Source organism: Miniopterus natalensis, chromosome 2 (assembly GCF_054644295.1).
Source record: "Miniopterus natalensis isolate mMinNat1 chromosome 2, mMinNat1.hap1, whole genome shotgun sequence".
In the NCBI taxonomy this organism is placed as follows: domain Eukaryota; kingdom Metazoa; phylum Chordata; class Mammalia; order Chiroptera; family Miniopteridae; genus Miniopterus; species Miniopterus natalensis.
Window position 1 is genome coordinate 142952847 of NC_142082.1, and position 17899 is coordinate 142970745.

At 40.5% G+C, this 17899-nt stretch overlaps 1 protein-coding gene across 5 annotated transcripts in view; it reads right to left on the reverse strand.

The window, feature by feature from the left end:
- Nucleotides 1-16982, reverse strand: part of SPATS2 (spermatogenesis associated serine rich 2) — a 97086-nt gene extending 80104 nt beyond the window's left edge. For 2 of the 5 annotated variants that reach the window (XM_016201248.2, XM_016201243.2), the window contains exons 1-2: nt 16415-16499; nt 15576-15659 (exon numbers count right to left, since the gene is read on the reverse strand). The gene's annotated coding sequence lies outside the window, so the exon portion shown is untranslated. Of the gene's footprint in view, nt 1-15575; nt 15660-15757; nt 15916-16414; nt 16500-16846 lie in introns of those variants that run through there. The other 3 variants (XM_016201245.2, XM_016201244.2, XM_016201246.2) reach the window with 3 other exon arrangements.
- Between the last annotated feature and the right edge of the window lie 917 nt (nt 16983-17899).

Genomic DNA, 17899 nt, shown 5'->3' on the forward strand with positions numbered 1-17899 from the left:
CTAAATGAAACAGATCCAAGCAAGCTAACAGATAGAGAGTTCAGAATTTTGGTTATAGGGATGTTTAAGCAGACTATTAGGGAAATAACTGAGAAAATCGATAACATAATAAAGTCCCAATTTGAAATGAAGGCTACAGGAACTGAAATGAAGAATAATTTACAGGGAATCAACAGTAGAGTAGAGGACGCTAAGAATCAAATCAGCAATTTGGGACATGAGGAAACAAAAAACACCCAACCAGAAGAGCAAAAAGAAAAAAGAATCCAGAAATATGAAAATAGTATAAGGAGCCTCTGGGACAACTTCAAGAGGCTCAACATTCGTATTACTGGGGTGCCAGAAGAGGCAGAAGGAGACCAAGGAATTGAAAACCTATTTGAAAAAATAATTACAGAAAACTTCCCCTCCCTGGGGAAAGAAATCGACTTACAAGTCCAGGAAGCACAGAGGGTCCCAAACAAAAGGAACCCAAAGAGGCCCACAGCAAGACACATCATAATTAAAATGCCAAAGGTTAAAGACAAAGAGAGAATCTTAAAAGCAGCAAGAGAAAAGCAATTAATTACCTACAAGGGAGCACCCATACGACTGTCAGCTGATTTCTCAACAGAAACTTTGCAGGCCAGAAGGGAGTGGCAAGAAATATTCAAAGTGATGTAAAACATGAAACTACAACCAAGATTGCTCTACCCAGCAAAGCTATCATTTAGAATTGAAGGTCAAATAACGAGCTTCAAAGATAAGAAAAAGCTAAAGGAGTTCATCACCACCAGACCAGCACTACAGATAAAGTTGAAAGAAGTTTAGGAAGAAGCTAATGAACAAAAGAATCTGACGAACTAAATAGATCCAGAGACATTGATGCATGCAACAGACGGTCATATTTCAGAGGAAAGAGGGAAGGGGGTTGGAGGGTGGGAAGAGATTAACCAAAGAAGTTATATGCATATATGCATAACCCATGGACACAGTCAATAACGGGGAGAAGGCCTAGGGACGGGGTGGGAGCAAAGTGGAGGTGATCAATTGGGGGGGGAAACGGGAAACCTGTAATACTCTCAACAATAAATTTAAAAATTAAAAAAAATAAAATAAAAAAACAAACAAACAAAATAAACCTGGTTCTCCTTTCAAGTCAAACACCCCTCACAGTCCTTAAGTGGTGAAAGCTATCTTTCCCCACCCCTCCTACACTGGAACCAGGGATGAGGAAAGTGTCCTCCTTGCTCCTCACTGATGCTTCCAAATCAGTTTCCTTCCCCCTTCCCTAGAAAACCTCTACTTTGAATATCACATGAAAACTCTATTACCCATACCTGGCTGTGATGGCTAATTTTATGTGTCAACCTGACTAGATGACAAGGTGCCCAGATATATGACTAAACATATCTGGATGTGCCAAGAGGGTGTTTTCGTCTGAAATTAGCATCTGAATAGGCAGACTGAATAAAGCAGATGGCCCCTCCTCAATATAAGTGGGTATCATCCAGACCACTGAGGGCTAGAATAACAAAAAGGCAGAGGAAGGGGACATTCCTTCTCTCCTTCTCTCTCTTTGGCTGATGGTTGAGCTGAGGTATCAATCTGCCCTTGCACTGGAACTTAAGATGTTCCTGGTTCTCGGGCCTTCAAACTTGGACTGGAATTTACACCACCAGCTTTCCTGGGTCTCTGACTTGCAGATGGCTCACCGTGGGACTTCTCCACCCCCATAATGGCATGAACCAATCCTTACAATAGATTTCATTCAAGACAAATATAGAGAGATAACAGATATGAACACTGATGAGAAGGAGAGAGATCTTATTGGTTCTTTTTCTCTGGAGAACCCTAACACTGTGACTCTCTACAACACTGCTAGTCTTAAGTCTAAATGATTTCAAATTGATGATCTTTCCAACATCCCATCTCTCTGAATCCCTATCTCTTTAAATTCCTTGCCTCAAATGATCTTGTCCCTTACCCACGTATCCCACAATAATGCCTCTACGATCTTAATTTTTGTATCTACTATCTGACCACAACCTGCTATCTTTATAGCTATATCTCACATACCCAAATTCCAACATCTTTTGATCCCACCAGGCCCTTCAATTAATTTATTCAACCATTTTTTTTAACCATCTCTTAGCCACTTAATGTCCTCCCTTTCCTCCTTACCTTGTTTAAATTCCACAGAATACATATTCACTCCCTTGCACATGTCCTCTATTTCTTGATCGTCTTGTGTTTTGTTCTACTATTTTGGTAAAATCTTTCTATGGTTAAATCTACTCCAAACATATACCACTGCAGCTGAACGTGGCTGGAGTAAAAAACCATACTGACTAATCTCTCTTTAAATTCATGGCGACAAACCTCAAGGGGCCCTTAATGCCACCTGGCAATCATACAATATTTCCCTGCTTCAGTCATTCTCCCACTCTCCTGAACAATTTCACACCTCCTCTCTCCACAAACCTCCGTTACATTCTCCTCCCCACCCTCACTCTCAGCTGAGCACTTTGATTCCTAACTTATTGAAAATATTAAAACAATTAGAAGAAAACTTTTACAAACTGCTACTGCCAATTTAATCCACCTACTTGGGTGCGTTTGAGGTGTATTTTGAAGACAAAATCAATAAGAACTGGAAATGGATCTGACAGAGGTATGAGGAAGAGAAAGGAATCAAAGATGACTTTGTTCGAATACAGTGGTACCTCAGTTTTCTAATGTAATCTATTCCAGAAGACCACTCGAGTTTTGAAATGTTCAAAAACCGATGGATCAACACCCGACAGCAAGGCCTCAGGATCTTGCCCTCAGCGGAAGCCGTGTGGCATGTTCAACTTCTGAGGTGTGTTTGAAAACCGAAGCATTTACTTCTGGGTTTACGGTGTTTGTAAACCAAAATGTTCATCCATGGAGATGTTCGAAAACCAAGGTACCACTGTATTACTTTCTCAATAAGGCCTCTTTCCTCCCTTCCTCTCTCTCCTCACCCACTCCTCTCTCACATTGAGTCAGTCACATGCTAACAGAGTTTCTCTATCACCGTTCCTGATTTTGTTTTGGGTGTGTGTTTTTTCAACACCAGTTATCACCAATTGAAATACTAAGCATTATACACCTTTGCTTAATACCCTTCTTCCCCTACTAGACTATACGTTGCATGCAGACAAGGATTTTTATCTTACTTTACTTTGTGTATCAGACATATAGTAGGCACTCAATAAAACTTTGCTCAAGAATTAAAATGCTTCTGCCCTGGCCGGGGAGCTCAGTTGTTTGGAGTGTTGACCCAACACAATAGGTTGCAGGTTCGACCCCTGGTTGGGGCACATACAGGAATCAACCAATGACTGCATAAATAAGTGGAACAACAAATCAATGTTTCCCTCCCTCTCTCTAATTAATAAATTAAAAAAAATTTTTTAAAGAAATAAAAAGCTTCTGGCATGAACAAATAGATGGATGGTGGTATCATTTACACAGCAAAAGAATACCTTTATAGTGAAAAGAACCACAGTCTGTATACAAAAGAGCTTATAAATCCAGTGAAAGATACTGAAACATACATTTACAACACATCAGTATTCTATGATTTGTTTAATCCTGTGATAAAAGCAAAATGAAGAACTACTATTTTATGATTCCATTCTTATAAAAAACATATATACACATATGCACTAGCATGTACATACAACACACACATACACATTTTTTCCAGAAAAAGTTCTGGAAGAAAAAATACCAAACTGTTAGCCTGTAGTATAAGAATAGTACTATGCAGAGGGAATGAGACTGAAGAGAGCGTGAGGAGACGTTCCCTTTTCACTTTATACATGATTTACAATAAGCATATTACTTTTGTAATTTAAAAAAGAGAGAAGGAAAACATTTCTTCCCAAAAGGAAAAACAATTATATTTAACAGAGAATTAATATTCAGAGTGTAAAAAGTCTATAAAATAAAAAATAAAAACAATTTAAAATGGGCAAAGTATATAAAAAAAAAAATTCACAAAGAAATATAGTCAATAACCATATAAAACACTCAATTTCATGTTTCAAGAGGAAAAATTAAAGTGTTTTAATTCATCAGATAATAGCTAATGTTATAAGTGTATAAGTTCATTATCTACAACTATTAGTTGGCCCGACTGGGCGTGGATCATCGGTGGAGCGTCGATCTAGGTAGGATCCAGGCGATTGGGGTATGATTCCTGGTCAGGGCACATGCCCAGGTTGTGGGCTTGATCCCCAGTCAGGGGCATGGAGGAGGCAGCCAATCAATGACTCTCTCATCATTGACGTTTCTATCTGTCTCTCTTCCTCTCCTTTCCTCTCTCTGAAGTCAATAAAGATATATTTTAAATAAATAAATACAACTATTAGTTGGAGTATAAACTGGTACAGGTTTTTAAAAACAATCTAATGAGCAACAGAGTAAATAATGTTGTGATCCAAATAATAAAATACGCTCCCTCCGATAGCTCAGCTAGCAGAGCAGAGGACTGTAGCCAAAGAATAAAATAAATATCCATGAGTCCACAGTGATGTAAATAAGTTATTAAATGAATAAATGGGGGACAAAATACAAGTCTCCTTACAGAAAATATCTAATTAAAAAATGGAGAATGAAAGAAATGGAAAATAACTGTTAGAATACCACAGTAATAACTGCTGCAGGCAAGATCCACTAATGAATGCTAAAATTAACAGGTGGAACTTTAAAGAGAAACAGCATATTTGCATAGCCTGAAACTATCTCCCTAAAACACTTATTACTGTGGAGGTGTAAACATGTGTCCAAATTCTTTGATACTTCTCCCTCCAGGAGGTGGAACTTAAGTGTGGGCTGGACTTAGCAACACATAAAGTTATCAAATGGAAAACGCAGAAATTTTACAATGAAGAAACTTGGCAGACACCACTTTAATCAAGTCACCAAGGTTAACATCACCAGTAATAAGACATGTTGTTATTATCATCTACCCCAATATGACGCAATGAGAAGGGCACATGACCTCTGTAGTATTCTTCCCCAAAATCCATAACCTCTGTCTGATTATGAGAAATTGTCAGACAAAGCTATATTAAGAGATGTCCTACAAAATTCATGACCAGTACTCTTCAAAGGTGTAAAGATAGTGCCCTAGCTAGTTTGGCTCAGTGGTTGGAGCGTCAGCCCTTGGACTGAAGGGTCCCGGATTCAATTCCGGCCACGGGCACGTATCTCGGTTGCAGGCTCCATCCCTAGCCCCCAGCATGTGCAGGAGGCAACCAATCAATGTTTCTCACATTGATGTTTCTCTCTCTCTCTCCTTTCCACTCTTCTGATACATCAATGGAAAAAATACCCTCGGGTGAGGATTAAAAAAAAGTGTTAAGGTAATGAAGAAGACAAGGAAAAACTGAGAAACTGTCAACAGATAGGAGGACACTACAGAGACATGATGGCTAACTGCAATGTGGGATCCTGAACCGAATCCTACAACTTTTTAGGACATTAGTGGAAAAACTGGGCAAATCCAAATAAAGTCTACAGTTTAATACTATTGTACCAATGTTAATTTCTTAGTTTTGATAACATGTACTAGGTTACGAAAGATGTTAACATTAGGGGAGGCTGGGGTAAGAATACATGGGTACGCTCTGTACTATCTTTACTCTTCTCCAAGTCTGAAATTATTTCAAAATAAAAAGATTAAAAAAAAAGGAATTTGGCAGTATTCAACAAAATTTTTAGAATATACTTTTAGTCAGCAGTTTTCTAGCAACCTAAATAAAAACTCAAATATGTCCAACAAGAAGCATAGAAAAAAGTGTTCATTGAAATATTGCTAGAAACGGCAATTAGGCTATATAGAGGAAGTTACAGGATATATAAAAATCACTAAAACAACAATACATGCAAAGTATTTTATATAAATAGTAAATGTAAGTGGAACAAACTAAAAGGGCTTATAATACGATTATCTCTGTACAAAGGAATGTTATTGAGAAAGACAATAACTACATAGGAAGGAAAAGAATTAAGGATCAAGGAAAAAGGGACCTTTCACTTTTCATTCTGTGTATTTCTATAATGCTTGAATTTTTTCTTTGCAAAAAAATTAAGAAAAATAAGCATTTCATACACTATAAAAATTATTGTATCAGCACTGACTAACCCTGGAAGGACAGAGAAGAAAAAGTCCTATCAGTGATTGCCTCTGGGGAAGAGAACCAGAGAAATTGTTTTCACTACTTATTCTGTACTGTTCAATTTTAACATGTGCATGTACACCTTTAAAAATTTTAATGCGCATTTTAAAAGCACATTATGGGCCCAGCCGGTGTGGCTCAGTGGTTGAGCATCAACCTATGATCCAGGAGATTGTGGTTCGATCCCCAGTCAGGGCACATGCCCAGGTTGTGGGCTTGATCCCCAGTGGGAGGCGTGCAGGAGGCAGCCAATCAATAACTCTTTTTTTTTTTTTTTAAATATATCTTTATTGATTCCAGAGAGAGGAAAGGAGAGGGAGAGAGGGAGAGATAGAAACATCAATGATGAGAGAGTCACTGATCGAGCCCACAACCCGGGCATGTACCCTGACCGGGAATCGAACCCTGATCGCCTGGATCCCAGGTCGACGCTCAACCGCTGAGCCACGCCCAGCCGGGTGACTCTCATTATTGATGTTTCTATCTCTCTCCCACTCTCCCTTCCTTTCTCTGAAATCAATAAAGATATATTTTAAAAAATAAAAGCACACTATGGCCCTGGCTAGTTTTTCTCAGTGGTTAGAGCACTTGCCTGAGGACTGAACGGCCGTGGGTTCAATTCCAGTCAAGAGCACGTACCTCGGTTGCAGGCTAGATCCCTGGCCCTGGTCAGGGGCGTGTGCGGGAGGCAACCAATTAATATGTCTCTCTCACATAGATGTTTCTCTCTCTCTCTGTCTCTCCCCCTCCCTTCCACTATCTCTAAAAAAATCAATGGAAAAAAAAATCCTTTGGTGAGGATTAACAAAAAAATAAATAAAAAATAGCTCTAGCCAGTTTGTCTCAGTGGTTGGAGCACCCACCCTCGGACTAAAGGGTCCTGGGTTCGAGTCTGGCCAAGGGCACATACCTCAGTTGCAGGCTCAATCCCCAACACCAGTCAGCATGTGAGCAGGAGGCAACCAATCGACGTCTCTCTCTCACATCGATGTTTCTCTCTCTTTCCCTCTCTCCTTCCCTCTTTCACTCTCTCTGAAAAGCAATGGGAAAAAAAAACCTCGGGTGAGGACTTAATAAAATAAAAAAATTAAAAATAAAAGCACACTATGATAAATACTGTTATAAAAGTATGTAACAATTAAAAGTCCAAAAGGAGTGTTCGGTCTGCCTGAGAGACTTCAGAAAGGCAAGTCACCATCAGATTTAGAAGGCATTCCAGGCAGAGTTTAGGAAATAGGTAAAGGCATAGAGGCATCACAAAAGGAGGGTTCAGAGCTGAGGCATATAAAGCTTGGGAAGACAGCCGGGCAGGGGCAAGGGTGGGGTGGTAGGTGGGCTTCAGGAGAGATCTGAATAATCTCCAGTTTCTGAAAGCATACACTTTTTCTTCTTTGCTACCTTTTCCAAAAAAATAACCACAATTTAGATTTGCATAGTTTTCTGCATGTTCTGATTAAAGCAACCACCTCACTCCAAATCATGACATAATGAAATGAGTATGTCTACCTATAAACCAAGCAAAATATGTTCATCAGTTCAAGATAGTACAATCCTTACTAGAGAGTAGGATTCTAAATTAATAATTACTTTGACCTCCTATTCTCAACTATCTTCTTTTGAACAGCCCATATGGCCAAGTTGCAATAAGCATAAAAACATGACAATTCATCAACTGCATACCAGTAAATATAAAAAGTAGGCTTCCTTGACCCAGTTTTCAAAAAATTTTGAAGTAGTATTTATAACAAGTATCTCATAACAGGGTAAAATAGACAATCTAAATCTCAGTTATAGCTAGAAGGCACTACAGCAGGTCTACAAATAACATCATTTTGTTATAACATTGATGAGATGCCACAGGAACTTAACTCGTTTATGTCAATTAGCCTATGATAAAACTGATTTTATTATACAACATTTCATTTAAAGTCACAAAGTCTATCAACAACGTTAAGTGATTTCTGCCAAAGATAAACTGATTTTTGCTTATGTGTGTCTAATTTCTTGATTGGGAGTATCAATTAAAATCAAAGAACCAACAATGACAGCGTCAAACCTTTACTCACAACAACTAAGTTTTGTTGCCTCTCCACTCCTATTTAGAAAAGCTAAACAAAGTTTTTTAGCTTTCCAATTCAGGCCACATGCAGCAAAAATAATTCTAATTATATTATTAGTTAATCATTACTGAACTAAATGTTTTATAGCCATTAAAATTCAATGTTTGTAACACAACAAAAAGACAACCCAATTTTTAAAAAGGGCAAAGGACTCAGACATCTCTCCAAAGACTAACAAGTACATGAAAAGATGCTCAACATCACTAGTTACTAAGAAAATGCAAATCAAATTCACAATATGATACTACTTCACACCTACTGAGATGGCTACAATCAAATAAAAGGAACATAACAACTGTTGGCAAGGATGTGGAGAAATTAGAACCCTTGAACATTGCTGGTGGGAATGTAAAACGGTGCAGCCTCTGTGGAAAACAGTATGAGAGTTCCTCAAAAAGATATAGAAATACTATATGGCCCAGCAATTCCATTCTCAGGTACAGACACAAAAGAACTGAAAACAGGTATTCAAACAAATACTGGTACATTATTCACAATAGCCAAAGGTAGAAATGACATAATTGTCCATCAACAGATAAATGGATAAACAAAATGTGATGTATCCATACAATGGAATAGTATTCAGCTATAAAAAGAGATGAAGTACTGACACATGCTACAATATGGATGAATCTCAAAAACATTATGCTGAGTGAAAGAAGCCAGACACAAAAGGTCACTTATATAATTCCATGTATTTGAAATATCCAGAATAGATAAATTTATAGAGATGGAAAGCAGACTACTGTTTACCAAGAGATAGGGGGAGAGGAAAATGAGGAGTGACTGCTTACTGGGTACAGGGTCTCCCCTGGGAGAGATGCCAAAGTTCCGGAACTAGATAGAATGATGGTTGTAAAATACTGTGAAGGTACTAAATACCACTGACCTGTATACTTTAAAAGGGCTAATTTTATGTTATGTGAATTTCACCTCAAAAAAGAAAAAATTCAACAGTCATGACAACTTTGTGGTAGAGATTACTACTGCACCAATTTTGCAGATTCAGAAACACAGGCTGGGGAGAAATTAAATGCCTTGACCAAGTCCACAGAGGAAGTAGGTAGAGGAGTAAAGATTGTAAGCCAGATCTGTGCACCAGATTTGTACTCTTTTATCGTTGCTGTTGATAGAATGCAGAACCTTCATAGCCCCTCTCCTCAACAATTAATTTTATGCACAACTATCTATAATCCAACTCATTAGCAACTCCTACATGACACAACTGTGGAGGTCTGTGCTTTTAACATGTCATACAGCTCCCCTATTTTAATAAGCAATTAGAAGAAAAATACTACAATATGGGATTATAAATATACTCTCAGTATTAGCCTGATCCTAACTAACACCACTCAGTAAATTCACATTTCAGGCATCAAAATTTCATCTGTCAGGCCCTGGTCAGGTGACTCAGTTGGTTGGAGCATTGTCCTGTACACTAAAAGGTTTTGTGTTCAATTCCCAGTCAGGGCACATATCTAGGTTGCAGGTTCGATTTCTGGTCAGGGTGTGTATGGGAGGCAAGCAATGAATGTTTCTCTCCCGCTTTCTCTCTCTCTAAAAATCAATAAAAACATATACTTGAGTGGGGATAAAAAAAAGTTCATCTGCCAAGAAGTTTAATAATGTACTCTGAGTTATTTCACAATGGAAATGATTAGCCAGTAGTGTGAAAGGATGATGTGTTCTCAGCTTTACTGCCCAATCAAAAATGTAATCATGTAAAAATTGAATATAATTCTACTTAATCTTACTTAAATGTTAAGATTTCAAGTAACAAGTAATCAGGATGAAGGTACCAAATATCCCTCCCTTATCAGGAGCTTTTCCTATGTCATCAAATTAGACGCCCAAACACAAATTCAGTCATCGTTATTGTTGCATTCCTTTGCTCCCAAATTATACAGCATCATATATTAATACCTTGTAGTCTAACTCATAGGATCAATCATAATATTACAGGACAGGCAGACCAATGACAAATGTCGAATATCAATTTGTCAAAGATTGACATAAAATATGTACAACCTTTGAGTAGTGACAGATGTGAAAAAAGATTACCCAACTAAGCCTTGTTTAAAGCAACATCCACTTGCCCTCACTGGTTTGGCTCAGTGGTTGAGAGCATTGGCCCACAGACTAAAGGGTCCTGGGTTCAATTCTGGCCAAGGCCACATACCTCGGTTGCAGGCTCAATCCCTGGCCCCAGTTGGGGTGCATGCGGCCAGCAACCAATCGATGTGTCTCTCTCACATCAATGTTTCTCTCTCTCTCCTCCCTTCCACTCTCTCTGAAAAGCAATGGAAAAAATAGCCTCAGGTGAGGATTTAAAAAAAAAAAAAAAAAAAAGGCACTGTCCACTTAAGGAATTAGATAAACCATCTGAAGAAACCTACTAGGTACTGACTAGTATGATATAACAAAACATCAAGTTTGTATCTAAGCTAAATGGCTCATTTAGTCCAGGGTGGTTCAATATCACATACTCAGATACAATACTTTAGCTTCCTGTCATTCCATTTTAGTTATACACAAGTTTCATTGTTTTCATCAAAAGTGAGAGAGCTTCTTATAAGGAGATCCTTGTATTGAAAGCTTGTGCAGGATATGCAGGTAAGCTATGAAGGCAATTTACTATAAAGATATAAGAGGATGACCAAACAAAGTAAGCTGAAGAGTCACTTTCATCACCCACTAATGCATACTTTGAGTCAATGTAACAGTAGAAGATAACCAGTGAGCTGACCACACTGGCATGCTGTAATGAGAGACCAAGTGGATAATTTAAAGAAAAGTATTGCTCTACTACTGGTGTTAGCCTTAAAACAACAGCAAATCATTTTCTACTGGACAGATCATATGTACTCAAGAAAGGAAGGACTGCAGGCTTTTAAGATGGTCTTTTCAGTCCAATACAGGTCAATAGGGACTAACATCATTAGCAGCATCTTCAAATACAAAAGACATCTTCATGTATCTATGATTCATCTACAACCATATAATGGCCTGGTCACATACCTCCTTCCTCTCCTTAGTCCAACACCCTTTAGCCAATTCTCAAGAACACCCATCCTCCACAACTAGTAATCATGTCATTTTGCTAATTAAGTAACGTAAAAATCCTCTTTACCAGTAATCGAAGGTTATTATTTAGGGTTTGAACTAGTAAGAATTGCTAGCTAACCCCTAACCACAAATTAGTCATAGAACAATGACTGCAGAAGTTACCTTTAAACTAATGGCTACATTCTCAGACCCTGAAGAATGTTTTAAGGGCCTGGGGCTGCTGCAAAATCTATGCTGAAGGTGATGTATACTTCAGGAAGGCACCCTTATGAAGGCTGCCATGATAGATTTGAACATGGATACTAAATGCTGGCCTCTGACCAACCCTTAATATCCAGTAACCTTAAGAAAAGGTGTTCACAAACTTTAAATCTTTAGAGATATTTCAGAATCAACAGACCACTTCCAAGATAAGTATGGACTCACTAAGTCTCCTTTGAGGCTCCTGGAAAATGGCACATGAGCCTGAAGTCCCTTTATAACCCAATAATCTCAAGAAGCAAGATGCAGGGATAATTAACCTCACTGTGTCATTTAGAAAAGAGAGACAATTCACTGTGTCAATCTGTAGCTATTTCTACCTATTGTATTTTGTAGTGTGTCAACTTTCTCTCACATATGAAGGGAGGGAAAGAAAATGGAGTCAAACAAATGACTTCAGCCAATTTTACTTCCTGTATTACAGCTACCTTCCTGAAATATTTAAAGCATATAGCAGACACAAAAACCTTATTCAATGAATGAAGAAGGGATACCAAAGATAAGTAGTAATCAGTATCTCATACATGTAAAACATTTTAAAATGAAAAAGTACCTTGAATTTCAATCAAAGGCAGCAAAATAAACTGAAAATGTTCTACACTATTGACACATTTTTCACATACACATAATATTCTTAAGATGATTACCCATATTTACAGGTATGACTGAAAAGATCTGCATGGTTCCTTCCACTGGATACATTTCACACTTTAGAACAGAAACTCCCATTTTATTCATCAGCTGAAATGTTTAAACATTTTTCAAAAGGACTTTTATTGCTAAATTGAAACATATTTTAATGTGTTTGCCAGATGTCATGATACATAAATAGAAGTAGGCAGAAGCTAAAAGAAAGCAATCACAACTAGGTAAATCATTTCCTTTTGAATCATTTCCAGTACAAGTGTCCTGAAAATAGTACAGAAAAAATTAGTAGAGGAAACATCATCCCTCAAACATAGGCCAAGTGGTACCTACAGGTGAACACATAATAAAATCACCATTTACAATTAACCAAGCTCCCTTAAAAAAGTAAACACAGAATTACCATATGACCCAGAAATCCCACTTCTAAGTATATACCCGAAAGAACTGAAAGCAAGGACTCAACCAGGTATTTGTACACCAGTGTTCACAACAGAATTATTCGCAATAGCCAAAAGGCAGAAACCACCCAAGTATCTATTGATGAATAGATCAACAAAGTGTGATATACACATACAGTAGAATATTATGCAGTCCTAAAAGAGAAATGAAATTCTGACAGAGGCTAAAACACTGATGAACCTTGAGGACACTGTGCTAAATAAGCCCGACACAAATGGGCAAATACTATGATTCCATTTATATGAGGTGCCCAGAGTACTTATATTCACAGAGACAGAAAGTAGAATGGTGGTTGCCAGGCCTGGGAGAAGAAAGGACTCTCAAGTTATTATTTAATAGGTACAGACTTTCAATTTGGGAAGATAAAAATGTTCTGGAGACGGATGGTGGTGGTGATTACACAGCAATGTGAGTATACTTAATGCCACTGAAATGTACAGTTAAAGATAGTTTAAAAAGTAACTTTTTTTATGTATATTTTACCATAATTTTTTTAAAAGTAACCAAGCAAGAACGATGATCAAATTTTTGTGGAAAAAAAATATCATGAGAAGTGGTAAAAGTCTGTAGCATGCATGCTTCACTGTCATCATCTAGAGCCGAGATGACTTACCTGAAAGTCAAGATCTCAGAACAGAGGAGAGATGGACATGCCATTTTCATGTTGCTACCGATATATATACCAAGCAACTGAGGAAGTTGAATTATATTCTACAAGAGGTCATTTGTCAAGTAAATGAATGGGCTCCCCTTCCCAACAATTAAATCAGAAAAAGAAAAAAGAAAAAAAGCTTTTCCTTCCAGTCTCCAATGAAAGCAGCAAGACTGATATAACCAGTTTTACTTCTATCAAAGGAGTGCAGTGGATCCTAACGAGTGACTTTTTTTTTTTTTAATTTTATTTCAGTATTTTCTTTTTTATTTATTTTTTTAATATATCTTTATTGATTTCAGAGAGAGGAAAGGAGATGGAAAGAGAGAGATGGAAACATCAATGATGAGAGTCATTGATTGGCTGCAGCCCACAACCCGGGCATGTGCCCTGACGGGGAATCGAACCGTGATCGCCTGGATCCTAGGTCGACGCTCAGTCGCTGAGCCACGCCCAGCCAGGCCGAGTGACTTTTAAGTTCCCAATTTTAATATGGTGGCTCTACAGTGAAAAACTGCAAGGAGCAATTTAAAACAACAACAACAAGAACAACAATAATAATAATACTATATACAAACTTTCTTCACTGCTATTATTAACTGATTTTGTAAGAGTTACTTAACCTTTCTGAGCCTCATTTGAGAAATGAGGATAATGCTTATATCTATCTTATAAGGATTGTTTGACGATCTTATAAAGTAATATATATAAAACACATTGAGTTCAAAGCCTGGAATAGATAAATGCTCAAATAATTCCCTCCCTTCCCACCATTCACTATTATCGGTAGCCCTTAGCTACTCCTGGATCAGCCTCCAGGGGCTATGCTGCTGAAGTTTTGACCAGTAACCTATGGCTCCTCCCTCAGGCCCCAGCTGTTTCTCTCAGTTCTAGTTGTTTCACTAGGGGTTTCTAAGAGGATCCTACCTATATTTAGAGATAATGCTAGTTCCAACTATGGGCTCAACAGGTGCTTGGAGGGCACTTGAGCACTCAGCAGTTTTCGATTGTTTTCCAGTGTGAATTAGTTTTGGTTCCACAACTGGCTGTCTTGACTCGTACAAGGAAGAGTGACACGTATGCACAGTACTTCAGCAGTACACTAAACAAAAAATGTGTGCTCATAGGACAAACCCTTAGCAACATGATTTAGCCCTATTATCAGGACCCCAGATATCACAGGAGCAGTAAACATTCAATTAACTCTACAGATGTAGCCCACTAACCCAATCTTCCTCTAAGTCACTAATATCATATCAGGACCAAGTTGCAACCCATACATTCTTCTTGTACTACAACTAAGATTGGAGGAGGGAGAGAGCAGGAAGAACCACCAGGCAGTGAAGATTTAAAGAAGGAATCCAACAGAGCTGGGCCCAAATTCAGCTTTATTTACTAGCTCTGTGACCTCAGTAAATTATTTCACCTCTTAATTTATAAAATGGGAAATAATTGTGAGGATTGAATTAAATGAGATAATACATACAAAACAATCTTAGCACGGTCCTAGCCCACTGAAAGAGGTCAATAAAGAGCTACATTATCACTAATGAGGACACTCCTTGCTTTGTTCAGTTTTTATAACATATAAGTGACAATTTAGATCATTACTTTTGGATCTTTATGAAGTGGCCTGATGCTACTATCCAAGACCTAGCTGAGAAATAAATATAAGCTGATGAATTCCCAGAAATCTTAGATGAGTCAGCAAAAATTAGCACCCAACAAATAAAAAGCCTAACATGGACTATTTATGAACACATAAAGGTAACTACAATTTCAAAATTGGCAATCTTATACCTAATACCATTCATTCAAAATTTAGTCTGGAAATCCAAGTGTCAAGGAAATGTAAAGATCATAACCCCAGAAATACTTCCCCACAGTATTTTCATACAAAGTGATTTTCAAATCACCTTCATTCAAACTAGAAGGTATGAGGCAGCCTGATCATTTGAAATCGGCATCAAGAATTTCTTGAGGCAGCACCTAAGCTCTCTCCCACGAACATAAAACCAGTAGCAGATGGTACATGAATATTTCTCAGTGAGAAACTGCAATTCTAACAAAGTACAGATAACTAAGATTTTATCAAGGCTATTCATCACTTTTTGGTCTTAACGAAAACAAATCTGGTTCTCCCTCAAACACCATGAACTCTGCATTATCACTGACCTGTCTCAAAAGCAAGATGCCTGCTTCTGGTTATCTGTCCTCTCCTGCTTCATTAACCACGGGTAAATTAGGTACCGTAACCTACTGAACAGAGGAGAAATAACTATTACAGGCATGCTTTATCAATGAAACGGTCTATAAATTATAACCAAATTATTAAAAGAACAGCTTGTACTCCTTACCCAATCATCCTGGATGAATTAAGAGAAAGATGCCACTCTAGTCCACCTACCCTACACTCTCTAACTGGATCTACTCTTCTGCTTTAATTCAAGCCCAAACCACATCTATTTTATTTCTCTGCCCCACTTCGCATTATTTTCCGTTCTCTTCCACCCCCCAGTTCCAAGAATGCTCTTCTATCTCTCCTCAATTCCAAAAATGCTCTGTCTCTTATTTTCAAATCCCACTTTGCCCCCAAATCTTAAGGACCTCTGGCACCCAAGCAGATGACCTTACGCATCCCCACTGCATTCCTAATTCATTGTGCTTCTCCCAAACAACCCATTCTTTCATTATTTTCTATCTCTTGTTGTCTCTTAAAATCCAATACCCCCCACACGGTCACACCAGAAACCCCCCTCACTCCATTGTTTCCCCGGCCTATGTCTCTGAAAACACCCCAACTTGGACCGGTGTGCTTCGGCCCGCCCCACTGACCCCAAAAACCTTTTACCATCTGGGTGCTCCAAGTCCTAAGGGCTCACGTCCCCCTCCTCTCCGTACCCAGCCCCCAACAACTACTCTTTCCCCAGTGCCCTCCCTCAAGCCCGCTCTGTTCCTCAGCGCTCCCCCTTCATCCCCCACCAAGCCCCTCCACCCAGCACACTCAGCCTCACCTACGCCGCGCCCCCGCAGTCGCCGCGTCCCCCTAGTTCCGGGCTCTGCGTCCCGGACGCTCTGGGGTCTGAAAAGACGAAAGGAGCTCCGCCGCCTCCTTCGACTCCCCCAGAGCCGCCGCCGTCGCTGCCGCGCTCCTCCCCCAGCTCTCCCAGAGCCGGACGCCGCCCCGCCCCCTCCCGCCCCTTTCCCCGCTTCCCTCCTCTGCCGGCGGGCGGTCTGGGAATCGCCGCCGCGGCGGGGGGCCGGAGCTGGAGTGGGGGTCCACACCGACCTCGCCGGGGCTCGAGCTGTTCGCCCCGCCCCGAAGCCCGCTCGGGCGCGTGCGCGCCAGCCAGCCAGCGCACGGGGCGCGTGCTCGCGCCGGCGCGAACTCGGCGCGCGAGTGGGAAGGCTCCGGGAACGAGGCGGACTTTGGTCGGTCGGCTTACCATCGCCTTCGTGACCAGGTCCCTCGCGGCTGAGTTGAGAGCTCGGGCGTCGCCGGGGATTGGGATAACGAGGAAAGGAAAGGATTGAAGGATTTGGTCGGAAACAAACTAGATGGACGTGGGGACGGGTGGGACGCGAGCTCGCATCCACCAGAACGGCCAGCGGCCAGAGGAAGCGGGCGGCGTGGGGGAGGGGGACAGCGCGCGCTGGGAGTGCTGCGCCCGAGCTGGAACTGCCGGAAAGAGCCGAAACTGTCCCGGAGGTGGCCGAAGGCGGGCGCCTGGAGGGTAACCGCGCGAGGGGCTTTTCTCTCTACGTCGTGGCCGGAACATGGTCCCTCAGGGCGCCCGCCCTTTTGCCGCTGATATCTCCGCCCCGTGAGTTTTCACCACTTTCCCCTTCGCCTCCTTCCAGACCCAATTTTTACAACAAAAGGCTATTTCAGAGCCGCAGACAGCGGGAAACTCCGGGAGGTCCGGATTTGGCCGCCGCTCAGCCTCCTGGGAGGCCTGCGGGTCGGTGGGGGATGGGGCGGGTGGAGCCGCCACCCGGGCCCGACGCGAGGTCACCTCAGCGGCGAGTTGAGGGTTCTCTACCCCAGCCAGGCGCCCCCGCCACACTGCCCAAGTCCATGGCTGAGTCGGTTTTCTGATCTCGGCTGTCTGCATCCCTCTCTGCGGTCAGCCTCACGGCCCGTCGAATCTTCCTGTTAAATAGCGTTCTGTCTTCGTGGTCAAACTCCCAACCTCCCCAGGGCCAGAACCACCTCTACTATCTGTGCCCTTTCCTAACCAGCATCCTGCGTATGTGAAGCTCTCGCCCCACTGGTCAGCCGCCTATTAGGAGCGGCTACAAGCTGGGAGTTTGGGTAATCAGCATTAAAAAAATTAAGCAGAATCTGGCCTCGAGTTTTTATCTTTTGAAGCCAAAGCATAAGGGCTCTGGACAAACCCGAGAGTGTATATGAATGTGTATGGCCACAGGCACAATGCAGTTTTGGTTTCCGCATATTTGTTACTGCAGTTGCAGTACATATTATGGAGTAGTATAGT